The sequence below is a fragment of the Bidens hawaiensis genome, unplaced genomic scaffold (assembly GCF_021521415.1).
Source record: "Bidens hawaiensis isolate Kalapana, Puna unplaced genomic scaffold, B.hawaiensis_p1.1 tig00005453_1, whole genome shotgun sequence".
Taxonomy (NCBI): Eukaryota; Viridiplantae; Streptophyta; class Magnoliopsida; order Asterales; family Asteraceae; genus Bidens; species Bidens hawaiensis.
Window position 1 is genome coordinate 212,691 of NW_027491347.1, and position 20,342 is coordinate 233,032.

The 20,342-nt window shown below is 36.2% G+C and overlaps 1 pseudogene across 1 annotated transcript; it reads right to left on the minus strand.

Moving 5' to 3' along the window:
- Positions 1–16,490: 16,490 nt before the first annotated feature.
- On the minus strand, positions 16,491–19,272 carry LOC143629769 (uncharacterized; annotated as a pseudogene). Its single transcript, XR_013153026.1, has 2 exons — positions 19,151–19,272; positions 16,491–19,040 (listed from the first exon to the last, which is right to left on the minus strand). The product of XR_013153026.1 is annotated as an uncharacterized LOC143629769 (transcript).
- Positions 19,273–20,342: the final 1,070 nt, after the last annotated feature.

Here is a 20,342-nt window from a genome sequence, read left to right on the forward strand (position 1 = left end):
AGTCCCTCAACCTGATGAAAACCACGAACTACCAACCGTGCCTTATTTCGAACAATAACCCCGGTGTCATCTTGCTTGTTTCGAAAAACCCATCTTGTATCGAGAGCTTTCTTACCTTCTGGTAATTCAACCAATCTCCAAACCTTCAACTTATCAAACTGATTCAACTCTTCGTGCATGGTATCAACCCTACTGGGTTCCTGAAGTGCCATTTCTACCGTCTTTGGCTCAATTTGAGAAATGAAACAAGAGAATAGGCAGCTGTTTATGTGTTCTGTCTGACTTCTGGTGGACACGCCCGTTTCAAGAGGACCTATGACATTCTCAATTGGATATTTTTCTGAATCCTCGATGGAATTAATTGATCGCAAACATCACCGGTAGGTTTCAAGTTTGATAAGTTGTTATTAACATCAGCTAGAGGGTTCTTCCATCCAGAGGTCGCCGTACTGTGAGAGTACGAAGTACTGGTAACATATTCATCTGGAATGGCATCGGGAAACAGTGTGCTCCCGAAGATCTGACGAATAGAACTCTCCCCCTCAACTTTAGCAACATCTTCAGACGAATTCGGCGAACATTCAGTTTCTGGAGTTTCTTTTGACTGATTATCGGATGCAGTTGTGTCATTAATTGATTCAGTGGCATCATCAACCAGAAATGGAGAGATGTGAGATACTGCATGTGGGTCATCATTCGCAGCTTCCACTGAAGGACCACCTGAAGGTTCTGTGTTGACGACCGGAAACACATTGAATGGTTTGAAAAGTTCATTATAATCGAATAACCAGCCCGGACCAACACGAGCATCAGTCTCATTTTCTTCCAACCAACGAACCTCATAGGATTCTAGAATCTACTTGGTTGACTTATTGTAGACCCTGTAAGCTGTATTGCCCGCATAACCAACAAAGTAACACTCATCAGCTGTGGCCCCAAATTTTGGAGTAGATTCAAGATTCAATAGTGTGCAAGGACAACCAAAAGCTCTGAAATGTGCAACAGTGGGTTTATGACCATAGACAATCTCGTATGGGGTTTTCATTTTAGATTTGTTAATTATCACCCGATTCTGAACATAACAGGCCGTATTAATAGCTTCTGCTCAGAAGAACAATGGCAGCTTAGAATCACACAGCATAGTCCTTGCCGCTTCGATAAGAGTTTTGTTTCTCTTTTCTGCCACACCATTTTGCTGTGGTATCCGTACTGCGTTGTACTGACGGAGTACCCCCCCTTTCTGAACAGAAATGATTCAATGATGCATTCTTAATTCCGTGCCATTATCACAACGTATTCCCTTCAGCTTCAAATTAAGTTGATTCTCCATGGGCACTACAAACCTCTTGATCAAATCTGCAGTTTCACTCTTATTTGACAAGAAAAACACCCAAGTGAAACGTGAGTAATCATTAGTAATAACAAGACAATAAGAGCTACGAGAAAGACTCAAGACATGGACAAGTCCAAAAAGATCCATGTGTAGCAATTGAAAGATTGATGAAATAGTATTGATCAACTTCGGCTTATGAGTTTTTTGATGATGTTTACCCAAGGCACAAGCCACACACATTTCAAGGTCACAAAATCTTTAATGGGTAGACCACGTACCAAATCATTTTTAGCAAGACGATTCAAGTTTTTAGTATTAGCATAACCAAGACGACGATGCCATAGCATGGCATTATGTTCTGACACTTATGAAAACAAACACGTTATTTCATCAGTAACATTTTTGTTCATGTCGATCACATAAGCATTATCTTTTCGTTGTGATCGAACAAGTATCCAGTCTTCTGTTATAGTTATCCCAGGTTTCAAAATTAGGCACTCTTTCTTAGTAAAATGAGTTGAAAACTCTTTGTCACAAATTTGTGACACGCTCACATGACTGTGCTTCAATTCTGGAACAAAATTAACATTTTCGAATTTTAGAACACCGGTACTTATAGTACCCTTCTGAGTGATCTTTCCTTTCCCCCCCCCCCCCGTAAAGGACACATACCCACCATTAAATGTTTGAATGTCGTGTAATTGGGTAATGTCTCCTGTCATGTGCCTGGAACAACCACTATCAACATACCAAGGTCTGATGATATTCCTCCATAGCTGTTCCTGCACAAAGCGCGGGATTAGTTAGATTTTGGTACCCAGTCCATAGTTACACTAGGTGACCCTGACTCATCTAAGGTTGTCACGGGTTGCCATGGCATGTCCTTTTGATCGTTAAGCGTTTGGTTTGCAGACTCTTTTACCGGAGACTTAGGCAACCGTTCATGCCTACCATTGTAAGATTTGACATTATAAGTATGAATGATTGACTTCATCTCTGGTGATTTTGGGTTGGAAGGACACGAATTTGTCTTCTCAACCTATTTCGGTTTAGGATGTGTGTTCCCTTTTGAAACCGAAGCACCTTTTCTAACCCTATTACGACACATTTCAGGCTTGGTCTGATGAGAAGTAAACCTGCCAGATTTGTTTCGGTTCCAATCATCGTCAGATAAATTAACCTGGCTATGCCTGAATCTTTGCCTGTACGAATTATGATGCACATAGGGCATATTTCTCTGATAAAATCCATAATAGGGAACATATGGACGATGTGGACAATTTCTGGCAATATGACCAGGAGTATCACAATTAAAACATGTTTGACGTTTTATGTAAAAATCATTTTGGGCAACTCCTTGTCTGGACTACTTGTGTGGACCAGTTTGCTTAAAATTGCGAGGACCATTTTTAACATCTTTGAACTTATCACCTTGCTTGTCATTAGAGCATCACTCTTTAACAAATTTAGGGGGTAAGTATTTGTTGGAATTTTTTGAATTTTTAATCTTATTGGAAACCACATGATTAGAATTCAAAGTTTCAACAGAATTAACCACACAAACCTTGCTCTTTAAAACAGAGCCCACACAAATAGTCGAAATAACATAAGTCAAAACAGGAAGTTTCAAAGAGACATCAGAAACAATGTCATTATTAAATTCAAAACAAGGTTCGTCGTCCTCATCAGTCTATTCCTTCACAATTACTTTTTCTACACATGAAGTAGACACGTTAGTATCGTTCACTTTTGAAGTAGATAGACTTACATTCACAGAACTAACTCCATCACATTTGTCTTGTTTACCGTACTTCATGTCCTTTACCTTTCCTTCCTGTTCTTTGGTAACAGGAGCATGGACATAATTGTGGTTGTAGGGTGGGGGAACTTGACTGTATCCTATTACCTCACCTTTGTTTTCTTTCCACCATAATTGATTTTCAATCATTGAGTTGACTACCTTACTGGAACCATCGAATTTTTTAAAGTCTAGTTCAGCCCTTTCGAATTTACTAGTTAGATTCAAAATTTCTAACTTGGAGGCTTACAGTTTAGCAGTTAATTCAGAGATTTCTTGTTTGGCATCAAATAAGTGACAACATTTTAGATTAAATTCAGACTTAAGTTTTGAAAGGTCCTTTTGAGTGGCTTCTATCTTATCAAGAAACCCTTTTTCATTTTTCTTATGTTTGAAATTTTCAGATTTTATTCTTTTCATGTCTCTAATTAAGTTAACATTATGGAGCTTATATAACTCTATCTTATCAACACAATCTAGAGAACATGGTTGAAAACTTACCTCAGATGAATTTGGGGAAGTGAACGCCATATATGCGAATTGAAGTTCATTGATCTTCTCCTCAGTAGCATTCTCTTCTCCAGTGTCTTCAATATTTGCCAAGTTTGCGGTCTGATTTCCAGTGTTGAGCGGAACCATCTGACCCTCCCAAGAGAACTGTTGAGCAACCAATCCCCTTTCACCATTTCCTGAACCACCTCCAGCTTCACCTCTAGCATTACCACTGGAACCAGTGCCCTTTCCGTGTTTCCATCCTTTGCTGGGTTAGTACATTCACGAGCAAAATGACCCGACTCGTGACAATTGTAGCATCTAAGAGTGTCTTTGTTAAAACCCACCTTCTGATTATTAGGCATGTTCCAGTTGTTTCTAACCGTCCTCTTAGTGAACTTCTTGGCCCGAAATACCGCCATGGTTATTTGCATGAAATATCCATATCTTCAACATCATCGGGATGGATCTGATCGAGTTCAGCAGCAACCACAGGTTGAACCAAGTCTCCAGCTAAAAATGCATTATAAAAATTCATGAATCCCGCCATTAGAGCTATATTCTCCTGAGTCTCTTTTGGAACGGACAGAATCTGACTGGAGTTCTGACTGTGATTTACCCCCGAGGATGAAGCTTTTCCATTGTAAGCTAAAGATTAACCAGACTTAGTGAAAAATACTAGAGCTGGTTGGGGTGGAATGGAAGATGGTTGGCTTTGAGTGGATGTGAACATTTGAAAGTTTCCCTGAGGTGGCTGTTGAGTAGCCTCAAACATTGAGAAACTTTCTTGAGAAATGAGAGCACTGTTGGAAGCAACGTTGTACCCAGATGCACTGTAGGAGTTTGCATGATTTATTGAACGTTGCTTGTCATACATATCACATGCCTTGATAGTAGCCATCATCTTAGAGAGAGACATTCTATTGAGATCTTTAGTCTTTTTGATAACGGCTACATTCATTTCCCAACTCTTTGGAAAAGAGTTCACCAGCTTGTTGTTTATCTCAGAGGTTGCTAGATAAATACTAGCTGATCTCATTTCAGTCACCAATGCTATGAACCTTTGGAGTTGAGTCTCCAACGTTTCTCCCAGATCATGATTAAACATGTTGAACTTTTGTCGCAGCAAGTCTTGGCGACTCCTTTTCATATCTTCGTTTCCCTCATACACCTCAATCAACGCCTCCCACAACTCTTTAGCAGATTGAAGTTATCTAAAGCCAATGGAAATCTCAGTGAGAGTGCCATGGTTAGAGTTGAAAGAGCCTTTTCATCTTCCTTAACTTTAGCAAAGTCATCATCGTCATACAATGCAGCGGGCTTCACAATAACCTCAGTTGAGTTTTCCTTTTGAAAAGTAATTCTTTGAGGCCCCCTAGCAATACTTCTCCAAACTTTGGCATCTTTCATCTTAACATATTTCTCAAAGAGAAATTTCCATTCACTAAACCCCTCTTGGGACAAGAGACGGGGTATACGAGTGGTGGTCCCCATGATGGAATCGAGTTCTTGATGGAGTGAAGTGTTGGTTGAACCATTGCTAATAGTCAACTGATCCATTATAAATTAGTCCACAACAGTCCAAAGAGTTTTGAAGTCCAAGTATTAGGCCCAAATCAATGTGATCGATCTGGCCCAAAGGTAATTACTGTTCTGTTGACCCAGAACCAAGTTAACCGAAAACCAAGGTTGACCGAGAACCAGGTGTCGTTGACCTGTAGTTGACCGAGAACCAGTAGTTCTGATCGAGAACCAACAACTTTGACCGTGAACCAATAACTTTGACTGAGAACCTTTGTTATTGACCAAGACTTGGCCGAAAACTAGTTATAACCGAGAACTAGAAGTAACCGAGAACTAGTTGAAGCCGAGAACACTTAAATCTCAGCCGAGAACACTGGTTTTGCACCTAAAGTCAAACTGAATCGTAACAAATTTCCGAGGAATCAGGGATTTTATTTGTTTCCAAACTAAGGTCAATCTTTTACCAAAAAAACTGTTTTCTTCTTCTCCAATCAGGAACCCGTTAGAAAACTATAATGGCCACAAATCCTCTATTTCTTGAATCCTTGATATCACAATAACGAGCCTAAAAAGGTCTAAGGCTCTGATACCAATTGTAAGTCCCGAATCTGGATCACTACAATTATGATATCAACAAACTAAGTATTGGTACGGAATTCCAATACTAGGTGATTCAAGAACACAAAGGAATACAAACAAGTAACACAATAGTTGCTTCAAAACACATGTATTATTATACGTCGGGTGCTTAAGCACGATGATTAGAAACACGTCTAGTAAAGTACTTAGACGGCCAAAACAAACAACTCAATGAACAACCCTCAACCCTATACAATACGTTCTATATATATATAGGGAACCAAAACACGAGCCCAACAATAACCAAAAGCCCACCGAGATCCCTTGGATCTCGGTTTACATACGCGGCCCAAACATATACATAGACTAAGTACAAACCAATCTAATATAGGCCCAACACTAGTCGACGGTATAGTCTATACCTTGAGCATAAAATAAGTGAAATATGATTTTCATAACATAAGGATATAGATAAATGATGTTTGTCGTGCGTGTGGTTAAAATATGAAAGATGGGAGGTTTTAGCTTTCACACAAGATCGTATTTTAAATTTATAAAAGTGATTTCTACTAAGACTAAACACACACAAAATAGACAAGTGTACCTATTGTATATGTAGAATAGTATTGGTAAGAACCAAGTATCGATCCGTGGACACAAATGTTTCTAATAATGAATCTTCGCTTTAGTTCATTCGGAGAGTTTTAATCATTTTGGGGTTGATTTTTAAACTTTTTATACAATAGAAATACTTATATATAATATATAGGTGACAAGAAGAGATATTCTAAATGATTGTTTTAAATATATGGAGGTTACCATCTAAGATCAAGAATCCACTCCTTTTATCCTTGATGATTATAAAGTAAACATGTGATAAACTTGCCGTAATAATATATGATAGAATAGCCCCTCATTTCTAAGTGAGCATATCCTATGACATAAAACAAAGTAGCATGCACATTTTAAAGTCAACCCTTTTCTAATGGCATGCTACCACAAGAATGTCAATTTGAGTTGGCAAGTAGTTTAGTAAAGTAGAAAGATTAGGATTGACTTCGATTTCTCAAATACCAATTCTAACAACTTTGGGTGGTTATAGTTTAGTCACACAACCTCCCATTGGTTGATTTAAGTAGTTTATAATTACATTCCATTAACATATGATTTCTTTAACTAGCATGATAACCTAAGCAATCGTGTTAACGATGTTATTTCATAATTATCAAAACTAGAGAAATAGATCATAGATTATATCTCATCATTTCTAAGTACAACATAAGGATGCATGTTTCGATAAATTATTATCAAAGTATTCTTTCTTTCAAGAATATGAATCAATCATGAATGATTGTTATACACCAACTTTGAATTGTTGAATTAAGATAGTGAAACATTTCTCATCAAAGGATAATTGCAAAATAACCATGTACTTTACTAAACTAAATCACATGTTAAACAGAATCATCAAATAGAACAAAGCTTCTTCATTATAGATGGTAAACGGAGTTTAGCTCATAATGAGCATGGTGATGAACATTAAAATGGATGATGATAACAAACACATGATTAAACTAGAACAATCTAACCACATGTGAATAAATTTTCCTTCTTAATGATGATGGTAGATGATGATGATGATGATAATAACTTCCAAGCCTTCAAACTCTCCACAAGATCTTCAATATGAGTGTAGTGTGGGTGTTTTTATAAGAGAATCCCGTTTAGAGATTTTCTTCATGCACACCAAATGAGTGCAATACAAGCCTCTATTTATAGGCTGTCTGAAGAAAGGGGCACGGCCCCGTGCTTTATGAGGCGTGGTCCCGTGTCCAGGTATCCAGTCACATGCTGTCAGATCGTACATGATGACTCACCACAGAGGCATGCTTCTTGAGGCACGACCCCGTGCTTTTTAATGACATGTGTTGAATTATTTTTGTCTTATTTGAAGGTGACCACGACCCCGTGGTTGAGGAGGCACGACCCCGTGCTTTTGTCTTCAGTGTTTGTCTTTTCTTATAGATTTTTTTCTTTTATTGTGTTCAGAAGCATGGGGCGTGTTTCTTGTTTTTATTGTGTTTTCTTCCTTTTTTCTTTGTCTTTTCGTTTGTTTCTTCGTTTGAGGCTTGAGTTTACATGAAATTGCATTTTATTATGATAAGTAGCCTTCTGAGCTATGTTATTTGATAGAAGTTGTAGTTTTTAGAGATTATTTGATGCTAAAAAGATGTATAATTTTATGTACATTAATAAAATATTAATTATTTGTTGAAAATAAAGTTTTATAATGTTTCTTAAGAAAGAAGAAACTTAGTATATATACGTTTCTTCATGAAGAAGACACGTAGTGTTTATTTGATAAACGTTTTGGGCTAAAGGTTCAACTATAAAGAATTGACTACCATGGTAAAGAATATGAAAATAGACTAAATGTCTAAAGCTAGATCATTGATCTAGTATTTATTAAAGGTTATTCTTGTACTATAGGTCTGAGGTAATAGGAAGATTAAATCAGTGGGTTACGCTGATCATAACAAAGGTGAATACGCCCAAACTCTTTACAACTTTATAAATTGTCACACCCCGACTAGGGGGCTGGACGTGACGACTGAATACCAACCAAAACACAACGGAAATAAGGTAACAGTTTTATATTAAGACACTAAGTCAAAGTTACAATAAAATATCTAATACACCTACAAAGCTAGAAATTCAACTACCATATAATTAGGTGAAAATATTCTACTATCCATCATGGCTTCTTTGGGTTAAGCTCTACGATTTGACATAAGTCTTCTAAAAGGATCTTCTATCTCCAAGCAAGCTCTTGTCTAAGACTTTAGATCTCCATAACCGAATAAAAGGTACCTGAACACATGCTTAAAATAATTTGGTCAACTAAAAAGTTGGTGAGTTCATGAGTTTAAGTTATGAAAACATTTAAATAAAAATGATCTAAATAGTATGGTGCAGATTAAGCAAGTTCACAATCAAACCTGTGTCCACGACTTGTGAACATCTAAAATATATATACCCCTTACCCATACCCCTTATTGTTATGGGTCAAATTAAACATAAGATACACAAATGCGTAGATATATGCCACAAGATAACCATTTATCATTAAGTGGGAGGTCGTCCATGATATAGGCCCACTGTGTGCGGGGGTCTCCCAGGTAGTACCACTATCCCGTGGCTTCTAATGGAGTTAATGATTGTGCTACAAAGTCGGGGATTGTTTATGGCAGCAAAATTGGTTTTGATTAACAATACACCACTAGTTCAAAAACATATATTGAAGCATGTATCCACCCAAAAATTTAAGAAAAAGGGTAGTGCATGAACTCACCTTGGTCTATGCGTATGCGTGAAGATAAAAATGTTAAAGAATTTTGTATGCTATGCGGGAAACGGCTCCAAGTCAAAGATATTCCTAAATGCATATAACATGTCACTAAACGTAATATGCATCAGATTATATGTGCACGCAGCCTAAGTTGGTTAAGGTTATGTATACTTATGTTATTAAAGGTTAATCAACAAGTTTAAGTCCAAATAGTGGATCACTTTGATTTGTTAGTTTCATTAGCACCATGACGTTTGTCGGTTCGGTTTTGCCCAAAAGGTGTTTGTTGGCTTTAATGCATCTATTCTTATAAATACTTACGTGTTTTCATATTTAAATAATACGCTTGGGTCGAATTGGTTCATAGAGTATTACTTTAAGATATTGATAAAACTAGCCTCTTATTACGAGGTTATGCTCGAAGTTTAAAATCAAATATATAGCCTTTGATTTTATAAATAACTAGTAATTATAATTATAAATTATCCCCAGGTTATAAAAACTTAAACATACATATTTTGGATTTAAGTATTCCTTAAAAACTAGCTTATTCAAAAATATGTGTTCTCGTTGTCGGTTTCGATTGAAACTGCACTTTTAGAGCGTATTCGCGTAATTGGCGAATAGATGTTATTTTAAAACTTAGTTAAATATTTTATAAGTCCTTTGAGCATAATTTACTGTAAATATATCATGTATATGTAAAAGGTACTAGAAAATATTAACTTGTTATGGTTTTGGGTTTTTAACGTATTTAACTCGGTTTTTACCGTGTTGTTGACTCGTATGCCAAATTCAGGTGATTCTTTTTGCTAAAACCCATAAAATACTTTAAGTTTACTATTAAAAAATATTAGTTTTAGTATTTTTAGTAAAAACTATACGGTTTCACATTTATCGCTTTATTTGCGTACGTAGTGACAGTTTTACGGTTCTAACGTTTGTAAAACGGATATTCAAACAAAGAATCATTATGAACATGTTAGTACGATTATGTTCTCTGTACTTTTAGTGTTTATTATATTTTTGTTTATATGGGTATCGTACGTGACTATGTGATGTGTAAAACTTAATAGACGTATTTAACGAATGTTTTCGGTTAGGATTCGTGTACCTTGGGTTAGAGCTGAGACTATACTATCTTTAGGAGCTTCAAACAGGTCAACAAGGGATGTGAAAATCGTGGGTTTTGCAGAGACAAGGATTTAGTGCAATAGCTTGTAGAAAACATAAGGATAACATGTGAATTTGGAGGATTAAGGTTGGGTTATCGAGTTACCTTTGCAGGGAACTGATTTAAGGACTTGATGAGGGGCTGGAATGTAATGAATCTTAAGCCTCAAAGGTTATTTAACTTCTGTGAAAATAGCACATGAATGATTAGGGCTTATAACCTATAAACAATCAAGAAAAGTTGTAATACGTGACTAGGTATTGTGTTACCTATCTTGTAAGTTTGCTGGAGTGAACTTGGGAACCTGTTTGGGGACTAATGTGCACGTAATTGATGGTCAAAAAGGGCTAAAAATTTATGTGTCAATAAGTTAAGAATGATTACGACTTAGAATAACATGTGTGGGTATCATACTTACAAAGTTGAGAGGCTGTAGGTGAGAAGCAATCGATGATATCTTCTGTTATCATTCTTGGGTTTGATCACAGCAGGACAACAAGTGTGCAAAAGCTTTCCGTGGCAAATTTATGGCCGGGTTTAGAGAGGTTATTAATTAGTAAGAATTAAAATCAAAATTGTCAGGGATGAGACCTACACAAATAGAGATTGTACTTGATTGCTATAAAGTATAGGATTGATGAAAACCTTGTTCTTCCTGGCCTGATTAAGAGGGCCTCTAGGACTCAAACTTTGTGGCTTCAATGGTTGGAATAAATAAAATAAAAAAGAAAATCAGTAGAACTTTGAGAGGGAAAGTTTTGAGATGATGATGAATGAAGAATGACCATAGACAGGCTTTTTCATACAATTCCAGATGGTATTGCAAAGCCTTTACTTGATCTAGGATTGGCTAAGGGTTGATTTCCAGATCTTCATATTGGGCATACTTTTATTTGATGGGGTCTGCAAAGATTTTGAAAGGATACGTACATAGAAGAAGTTAACGTTCGCTAAATCTCCATGAGATTTTGTAGGGGTTTTAGAGTCTAGAGATATGGATGGATTTTTGGGTTAAACATTTGATCTATTTCCTTTTCCAAGAGGGGGAAAAAAACAAAAAAGATAGGGAAGGCGATCCTGATAGAGGGAAAGATATTATTGGGATTTTTATAACTTTAATATGAAAGAGTTTTTGAAAAACAAAAATTACAAGACCTTATTTTAAATAAAAGAAAAAACAAGAAGACATCCATGTGGATATGGATGGGTTTGGACTCCGACCTTCCAACTTTACAGAAGTGGTTTTTTAAAAAGAGGTTTTTATGTATAATAATTATAATATATATTGGTTAAGCAAGTAGTCTTATGATTCGTCTAGTAAGTTATATATGTGTACAATAATACATAACCAAATTTATATTTAGGTCTTGTAATATATAGTTGTGTCGAGAATGCAAAGTTATGTGAACGTTAAGTAATATACGCGTGTGTAGATATATTTAATGTTATAAGATAATTTTTGTAATTTTTCTGTGATTAATTTTTGCGGGTTTAGTGGATCGGATCAAGCTCAATGATCTATAGTTGGGCGGAGCCCATTACGTATTCCTAATTTGTACTTGATCCTAAAACGAAATATAGACGACAACATAAGGAAATTGAATACCACTAAGTTAACATGGAAAAAAAATCAGGCCGAAAAATGGGGTTGTTACATTCTCCCCTTGTTAAAGAAATTTCGTCCTCGAAATTTAATTTGTGTTACTTTTTGCTGTCATAAATATTGAAAACTGTGAAAGTCGCATGAAGATTTGGTAGGGATTAGTTACTTTCGCACTGGAGTTTTAAAAGCAAGGATTGGTAATCAAAAATACTCGCTTGTATCCGAACTATTAGAAAAAAAGAAAATGAGGGAGAGAAAAAAAAAGAAGAAAATATGGAAAGACAATTTGGGTTGTTATTGGCCAGGGAATAGATGGTTATTTTTGCATCTTAATTTTGTATACTGATCGAGGATTATGGAGACCATTATAGTGTGAGATACGCAACCCTAATGAAGTGACACAAATCCTGAGATGACATCATCATTAACTTCCTTAGCATAGATGGAAACGGCTTAGTGCAAGTTGGGAGTTGTCGCATCGTTGGGCTTCTGTTGTTCCCTTGAAAAGATGCAAGGGCATTCGAATGGATTGGTGAGAAAAGTGAGAGTGGGGCTGAAAAGAGATTTTCTTGCTGAAGTTTTTGAAAGGTCAGAAGGGAGCGTATTCGTTTTGGTTTTCAAGGAAGGCAGAGACACTAATCACAGCACAGTCTTGGTACGAGGGGTAAGGTTTTTCCTTTATATGTATACCTATCATCATGCTATGATCTGGTTGCAAACGCCATAATACAGGAGTGGGTTGTCTGAGTTGTTCTTTTCTCCTTGTGGGAAGCATATTTCAACACCACATAGTTATTTAAACTCAAAACGAAATCCTCGATATGAACATTGATTGTAATGGAAGAAAAGATTTAAGATACTATTTAGACTTGTGCTAAGGAAAATCGACTTGGTTGCATTATTGATGATTGAGTGTATTACATCTACTGCAGCAGGTCTTTCGGGTGGAAGGATTGTGAAACTTGGGTTCATGATTATACTCACATGTCTACGAGGTATAGGGATATAAACGAATTCAGATACATTCATAAGGGTCTTCTCAATGGTCTTCAATATTGGGGCTTTAGGCAATGGATTTGATGTAGAAAGGCACTAATTGATATTGAAATTTGTAAGGAAACATTTTTTTAATCAAGTCATTTAGATTCTATCTCGAGATGTGAATCAGCATTCATATTGTGAGGAGTATATGCAAACCTTGATAGCGTGAGTAATGATGCGATAACTGATCTTGGAGTGGCCATACGGTGTGGAATAAATGCCGACATATTAATGTTGTGGAAAAGGGACACTACTGCCATGATTCAGCAAGCTAAGTATATATAAGATGAATCCTAATAAGAAAAGAATCTTGAGAAGAATGAGCAAGGTTAGAGTGTGTAGAGGTAACTCATTCCGGTAATAGATTTTTTGTTTTTTTTTTTACATGTTCATGGATGGCTACTCACCCTAGGTAGGATACCTTATGTTCATTAGGAAGATATATTAGACGAAGAAGTCAACATGACTTAAAGTAAGTAAGGCGAGCATACAAACGAGGTATAATGCTGGTCTAGAGGACACTTGAAGGGATGCACGATCGTTATTATAATAATATAAGCAATAGCAAATTTATAATATTAGTATTAGCAATAGAAAAAAAAAATCTTATTTACATTATTATAAAAGTCATTGCCATTATGTAAAGATTACCAAAAAAAATCTTAGTAATAACATATCTAAGTTGATCCGAAAATAATAATTAGGATCCGTAGTAGTAAAATTTGTATGTAGGATGATAATAGTAATACTTTAAAGAGAAAAAAAAAATAAAAATAATTGAAATTGTAATACTAATACACAATTGTTAAAAGTACTAAGGTAATACTAATAATAGTGTTTAGAGTTTATTAATAATAATGATGATGATTAACCTGGCTTCAAAATATGTATTATATATATACATATATATATACATATATATATATATATATAATATTTGTGTGTGTGTATAATAAACTATACTTTCTTTTGTAACATAATGTGGTCAAGGTACGTGAATTATCTAAGTGTTTTTGGTAGTGCGTTGGGAACTCGTTAGGTAGACGACACAAAAATTGGCAACCTTCACGAAAGAAATTGAAGGATACATAGGTGAAATTTAAGTTGGCTTAAGTTAACTCTCAGCTTTCAAGGTGGAGTATAAGGAGGCGATTGTCAATTGTTGTAAAGAGCTAATGAAAAGGTTCACCATGGGTTCACTTCATAAAATGTGGCCTGATAGACACGACTAGTATGATAAGTCTTCGATGTTACATGTTGGCACCTGCTCCTACGAGGCTTAATTCAAATATCTTCGTTCGAAATGGTAGGAGATCCAATAAGAGGTTAATGATGTTGGAAGACGATTTCTTCTTGATAATGAGTCAACAAGCGTGTTTTCAAGGATAATAGAGTTGAGAAATGTGGATTTACAATGGAAGTATTATGATTGCATAAACGCTACGAGAGGGATTCCTAAAATATTTTAAATATGAGTATTGAAGGGGAAATTATTATTTTTGTTTATGAACAATATTATGCTCACTGAAAAAATGAGGGCATTGAATCCAACATGTTTCAACGATGAATCATGATAGTTATTTGGAGTTTTATATTTGAACTAGTTTTGCATTAGTTTCGGTCTTTAGATTATTGTTGTTATTTCTTAAATAAAAGGCGACCCAATAGGATTTCCAATAATGCTCATGTGCATGTAAATTCACAATTACGTTCCGGACCATAATTGCTAGTTCACCTCACATAGCATTCTAGTATTCCCCCATTGTAGTCATACTGTGTGTGTTCTTTGTATTTCTAGTTTATTTGTTATGTCATGCAACTATGTGTGTGTGCAACAAGTTATTGAAGTGATCATCCTAGGCATACACATACTCGTATCAACTAAAGTTTGTAACTTATCCGTAAAAATCCTAGAGATCAAGGCTTAGGAATCTAAGGTTTTCTTAAGGTACAAATAGAAAGTCAAAAACCTAAGCAATGTCGGTATCTTAATAATTTATGTCCCTAAGGCGTTGTCAGTTAAAGCCTAGGAATCACTACGGAAACCTAACTCGCTAAAACCGCTTGATTTGATACCAATCTATCACACCCCGACTAGGGGGCTGGACGTGACGATTGAACACCAACCAAAACATAGCGGAAATAAGGTAACAATTTTATATTAAGACACTAAGTCAAAGTTACAATAAAATATCTAATACAACTACAAATCTAGAAATTCAACTACCATCTAATTAGGTGAAAATATTCTACTATCCATCATGGCTTCTTTAGGTTAAGCTCTACGATTTGACATAAGTCTTCTAAAAGGATCTTCTATCTCCAAGCAAGCTCTTGTCTAAGACTCTAAATCTCCATATCCGAATAAAAAGTACCTAAACACATGCTTAAAATAATTTGATCAACTAAAAAGTTGGTGAGTTCATGAGTTTAAGTTATGAAAACATTTAAATAAAAATGATCTAAATAGTATGGTGCACATTAAGTAAGTTCAAAATCAACCTGTGTCCATGACCTGTGAACATCTAAAATATATATACCCCTTTCCCATACCCCTTATTGTTATGGGTCAAATTTACTTATGTCTGCCAACATAAGATACAAAAAATGCGTAGATATATGTCACAAGATAACCATTTATCATTCAGTGGGAGGTCGTCCATGATATAGGCCCACTGTGTGAGGGGATCTCCCAGATAGTACTACCCATATATCCCGTGGCTCCTAATGGAGTTAATGATTGTGCTACAAAGTCGGGGATTGTTTATGGCAGCAAAATTGGTCTTGATTAACAATACACCACTAGTTCAAGAACATATATTGAAGCATGTATCCACCCAAAAATTTAAGAAAAAGGGTAGTGCATGAACTCACCATGCGTATGCGTGAAGATAAAAATGTTAAAGAATTTTGTATGCTATGCGGGAAACGGCTCCAAGTCATAGATATTCCCAAGGTTTAAAAAGGCGGAAACGGGAATGGAGGCGATTTCCTTAAGACTCCTAGGGGGTGTTTGGTAGAGAGATTTGAGGGTGGAGAATTAGGTTTCTCTTGTTTGGGAGAATTAGACGGAGAATTGGGCGGAGAATTGGTTTTCTCTGAGAATTGGGTGTAGGCAAAAAGTAGAGAAATCCAATTCTCTCCATTTGGAAGAGAAATGGAATTCTCTCTGCTTCTAAATCGCGTCTCTGCTCTACTCCGTTCGCGTATGATGATGATGATGCTCCGACCGGCGATGGTGATGATGATGCCGACGTCCGGCACGGCGGCCGACGCCGCAGCCACGTCCGTTCGCGTCTCTGAGCCAAAACGAAACCCTAAATCGCGAGGCGATGTTGCGCGACGATGATGATGACGCTCTACTCCGTTCGCGGTGTTGCGACGCGTCTCTGAGCCACCATTTCTCCACCATGATGCCGAGGCGGAACCCTAATCACGTCTCTGCTCCCGTTTCTTCACCCATTTCTCTATTGTACCAAACAAAGGAAATGATTGTCAATTCTCCACCCATTTCTATTTCTCTCCAATTCCATTTCTCTCCCATTTCTATTTCCATTTCTTCCCATTCTTTTTCTCTGTACCAAACACCCCCCTAAGGCGAAAGACTTGAGGCGGAGCGAGGCGTAAGCCTCGAAACAATATTAAAATAAAAAATAAAAAATATATATACTCTATAAAAATAACACTTTTAACATAAAATAAACATTATAAATATTATTTTAGTAATAAAACATACTCATAAAGTAGTTCGACAACCTAATTTAACACAAAACAAAAGCATCACAAAGTAGTTCAACAAAAAACAAACATCACAGTAGTTCAACCTAAATTAGTGATGCTAAGACATTTAAATTTAAATATTATAAAACTCGTTTCCCTCCACATCATCCTCAATGCTTTCATCATCATTTTCACCGTCCCAAGTTGGATCGTCATCTTCATCTTCATCTTCATCTTCATCAAACAAAATAGTTTCAACTCGTTTTCTTTTCCTAGTCCTAGCTGATGAACTCTCACCTTCCCCACTTGACCCGCCAACTCCAGTAATGGCATCTTCAACAAAACTTGGGTCGGCTATCCACTCATCATCTGACAAAACCTCCTCGACAACTATCGGATCCTGGCCATCTTTTAGACTAGCCCTCTTTATATGCTTGTTCTTCAACTTCTTATTGTAAATGATGTACACCAACTTAGTCATCCTGATGGTGCTCAACCGGTTTCTTCTTTTTGTATGGACTTGATTGAACGTGCTCCAATTACGTTCACAAGCCGAAGCCGAACAAGTAAGACCCAATATCTTCATCGCGAAAGCCTTTAATTCTGGAATTTCATCTCCATAATGGTCCCACCATGTAATTATATAAGTTAAATAAAGTAGTGAATAATTAACTAAATAATAAGATATAATATATAATAATCATAACTTATAATTTAATTACTTGGTACGCGATCCATATATGAGTTAAGAGAGGCTCGATGTCCAAACAATCCTCTCTTATATTTGAACTCATCAAGTTGAGCTTCAATCTTCATATAAACTTGATCACTCTTAATAAATCTATCCATGCAATTGTACAATCCTCTTTTAATTTTAGGGTGTTCGGAAACATCGGGACTCCATCTAAATCGAGGATTCAAGTAGTAGGCAGCCGCATGCAAATCACGATGCATTTGGTTTTCTCATTTTTGATCAATAATATCCCAAATTTCTTTATAAGAAGAAATTTCATTATCAAAGTTCTTAGCAATTTTTTCCTTGCATGAATCCATCGCACCATAAATAAAAGCCATAGCCGGTGACCGCTCCCCATCAACAATCCTCAAAACCTCGACAAGTGGCTTTGTGGCTTTTATAGAATAAACCACACTTGGCCAGAAACTTCTCTCATCCATGATTATTTTCTTTATCTCTTTCCCATCGGCTTTCTTTGCCCAAGCACAACCATTCCATTCCGTTGAAACAAACATTTGTTGTAATGGTTGTTTCAATTCATACACACTTTCTAAAGTCGAAAAAGTAGTGGCAAATCTAGTGGCTGCTGGTCGAAGAAGATCTTTTCTTTAGAATCTTTCTAGCTAAACTCAACACCCACTGATGGTTATAAATGAAGTTGCTAACTCTTTTTGCTTTAAGCAAAGCATTTTTTTGTTGTGGCAACTCTCCAATTTTCTCAAGCATCAAGTCGATGCAATGAGCAGCACATGGGGTCCAATACAAACTTTTCCTCTTCTCCATAAACAAAGCTCCAGCCGCTTTGTATGCACTCGCGTTATCGGTCATGACTTGAACACCTATATCTTCACCAATTTCTTCAATCACCCCATCAAGAAACTCAAATAATTTGTCGGCATTCTTGATACAATCTGATGCATCAACAGTCTTCAAGAAAACCGTACCATGTGGATTGTTCACCAAAAAGTTAATCAGACTTCTATTTCTCATATCGGACCAACCATCTGATAACAATGACACTCTGGTACTCTTCCATGTAGCTTTTATGTCGTCCACAATTTTTGTTGTTGTATTCACTTCTTCTTCTAGTATCCAAGTCCTCAACTCGTACATGCTTGGAGGTTTTAATCCTCGACCATAGTTACCAACCGATCGGAGCATGCTAATGAATGAATGAGTATTTGAAACATTAAAAGGGATAGCATTCTCAAAAAGACATCTTCCAATGTCTAAACAAACTCTCTTGCGTCGCTCTTTCAAAGTGGCTGGCTTAAACTTTTCTTCCCCCACTAGTCCTTCCTCATCTTCTACTATAACATGATGATCCATTGGGCCTCTAACACCTCTTTGCACACTCCCACTTCCACCCGCACTACTTACAAAGTATGCTCCAGTATCAATTGTCTCCTCAAAATTCCGTTGGGAGTTGAATTTTATAGTTTCAAACTGTTTAACATAGTTTTTAATATCCTCTTTCACTTCCTGTGGCACATTAGGACATGGTGCAACATTTTTGTGTGTGCCAGCAAGATGTTCTTTCATCCTTGAAACACCACATGTAACAACTTTAGGACAGAACTTGCACTTTATGTATTTGTAACCCTTCTTTGCACCTTGTGTTGGAACCTCATGTTCCTCACCATATTTCCAAGCTGGATCTTTTCGTGATCTTTTACCAGTCATAAGTATTACTGGAAATTGAAATTAAAACAAGAATACAGTCAAAGAGCAGATCTGAGAAAGTAGACTGAGAAGAACAGAACGATTACGTGAACGAGATTGAGAGTAGAATGAGAAGAACCTGAGATTGAAGGTCGAAAGTAGAAGATTATAGTTCTGAAGTTACAAATCTGGGAGAGCAGCTACGTGAAAGGTGTTTGTGAAGGCTAGGGTTTAATTGGGACCAATTAAACCCTAACCAATTGAACGATATCTTTTAATTCAGTCACTTGTAAAAGTTGGGCTGGCCAATAATAAGCCCACTAAGGACTAAATGAGTAAAATAGCCCCGAAATTAAATAAAATTGACATATTTCACAACTTTTACTGAGGCTTAAGCCTCACCGCCTCGAAAAGATCGAGGCTTAGGTTTCGGAATACCCTAATGAGGCTAAGCCTCATATGCTATTTTCTACTGAGGCTACCGAGGCGTACGCCTCGAGGCGCGCCTCGGAATGCCTTTTTAAACCATGGATATTTCTAAATGCATATAACATGTCACTAAACGTAATATGCATCAGATTATATGTGCTCGTGACCTAAGTTGGTTAAGGTTATGTATACTTATGTTATTCGAGGTTAATCAACAAGTTTAAGTCCAAACAGTGGATCACTTTGATTAGTTAGTTTCATTAGCACCATGACGTTTGTCGGTTCGGTTTCGCCCAAAAGGTGTTCGTAGGCTTTAATGTATCTATGCTTATAAATACTTACTTGTTTTCATATTAATAATACGCTTGGGTCGAATTGTTTCATGGAGTATTACTTTAAGATATTGATAAAACTAGCCTCTTATTACGAGGTTATGCTCGAAGTTTAAAAACAAATATAGTCTTTGTTTTTATAAATAACTAGTAATTATAATTATAAATTATCCCCAGGTTATAAAAACTTAAACATACATATTTTGGATTTAAGTATTCCTTAAAAACTAGCTTATTCAAAAATATGTGTTTTCGTAGTCGGTTTCGATTGAAACCGCATTTTTAGAGCGTATTCGCATAATTGGCGAATAGGTGTTATTTTAAAACTTAGTTAAATATTTTATAAGTCCTTTGAGCATAATTTACTGTAATATATCATGTCTATGTAAAAGGTACTAGAAAATATTAACTTGTTATGGTTTCCGGTGGTTTTTTAACGTATTTAACTCGGTTTTTACCGTGTTGTTATCTCGTATGCCAAATTCAGGTGATTCTTTTTGCTAAAACCCATAAAATACTTTAAGTTTACTGTTAAAAAAGTATTAGTTTTAGTATTTTTAGTAAAAACTA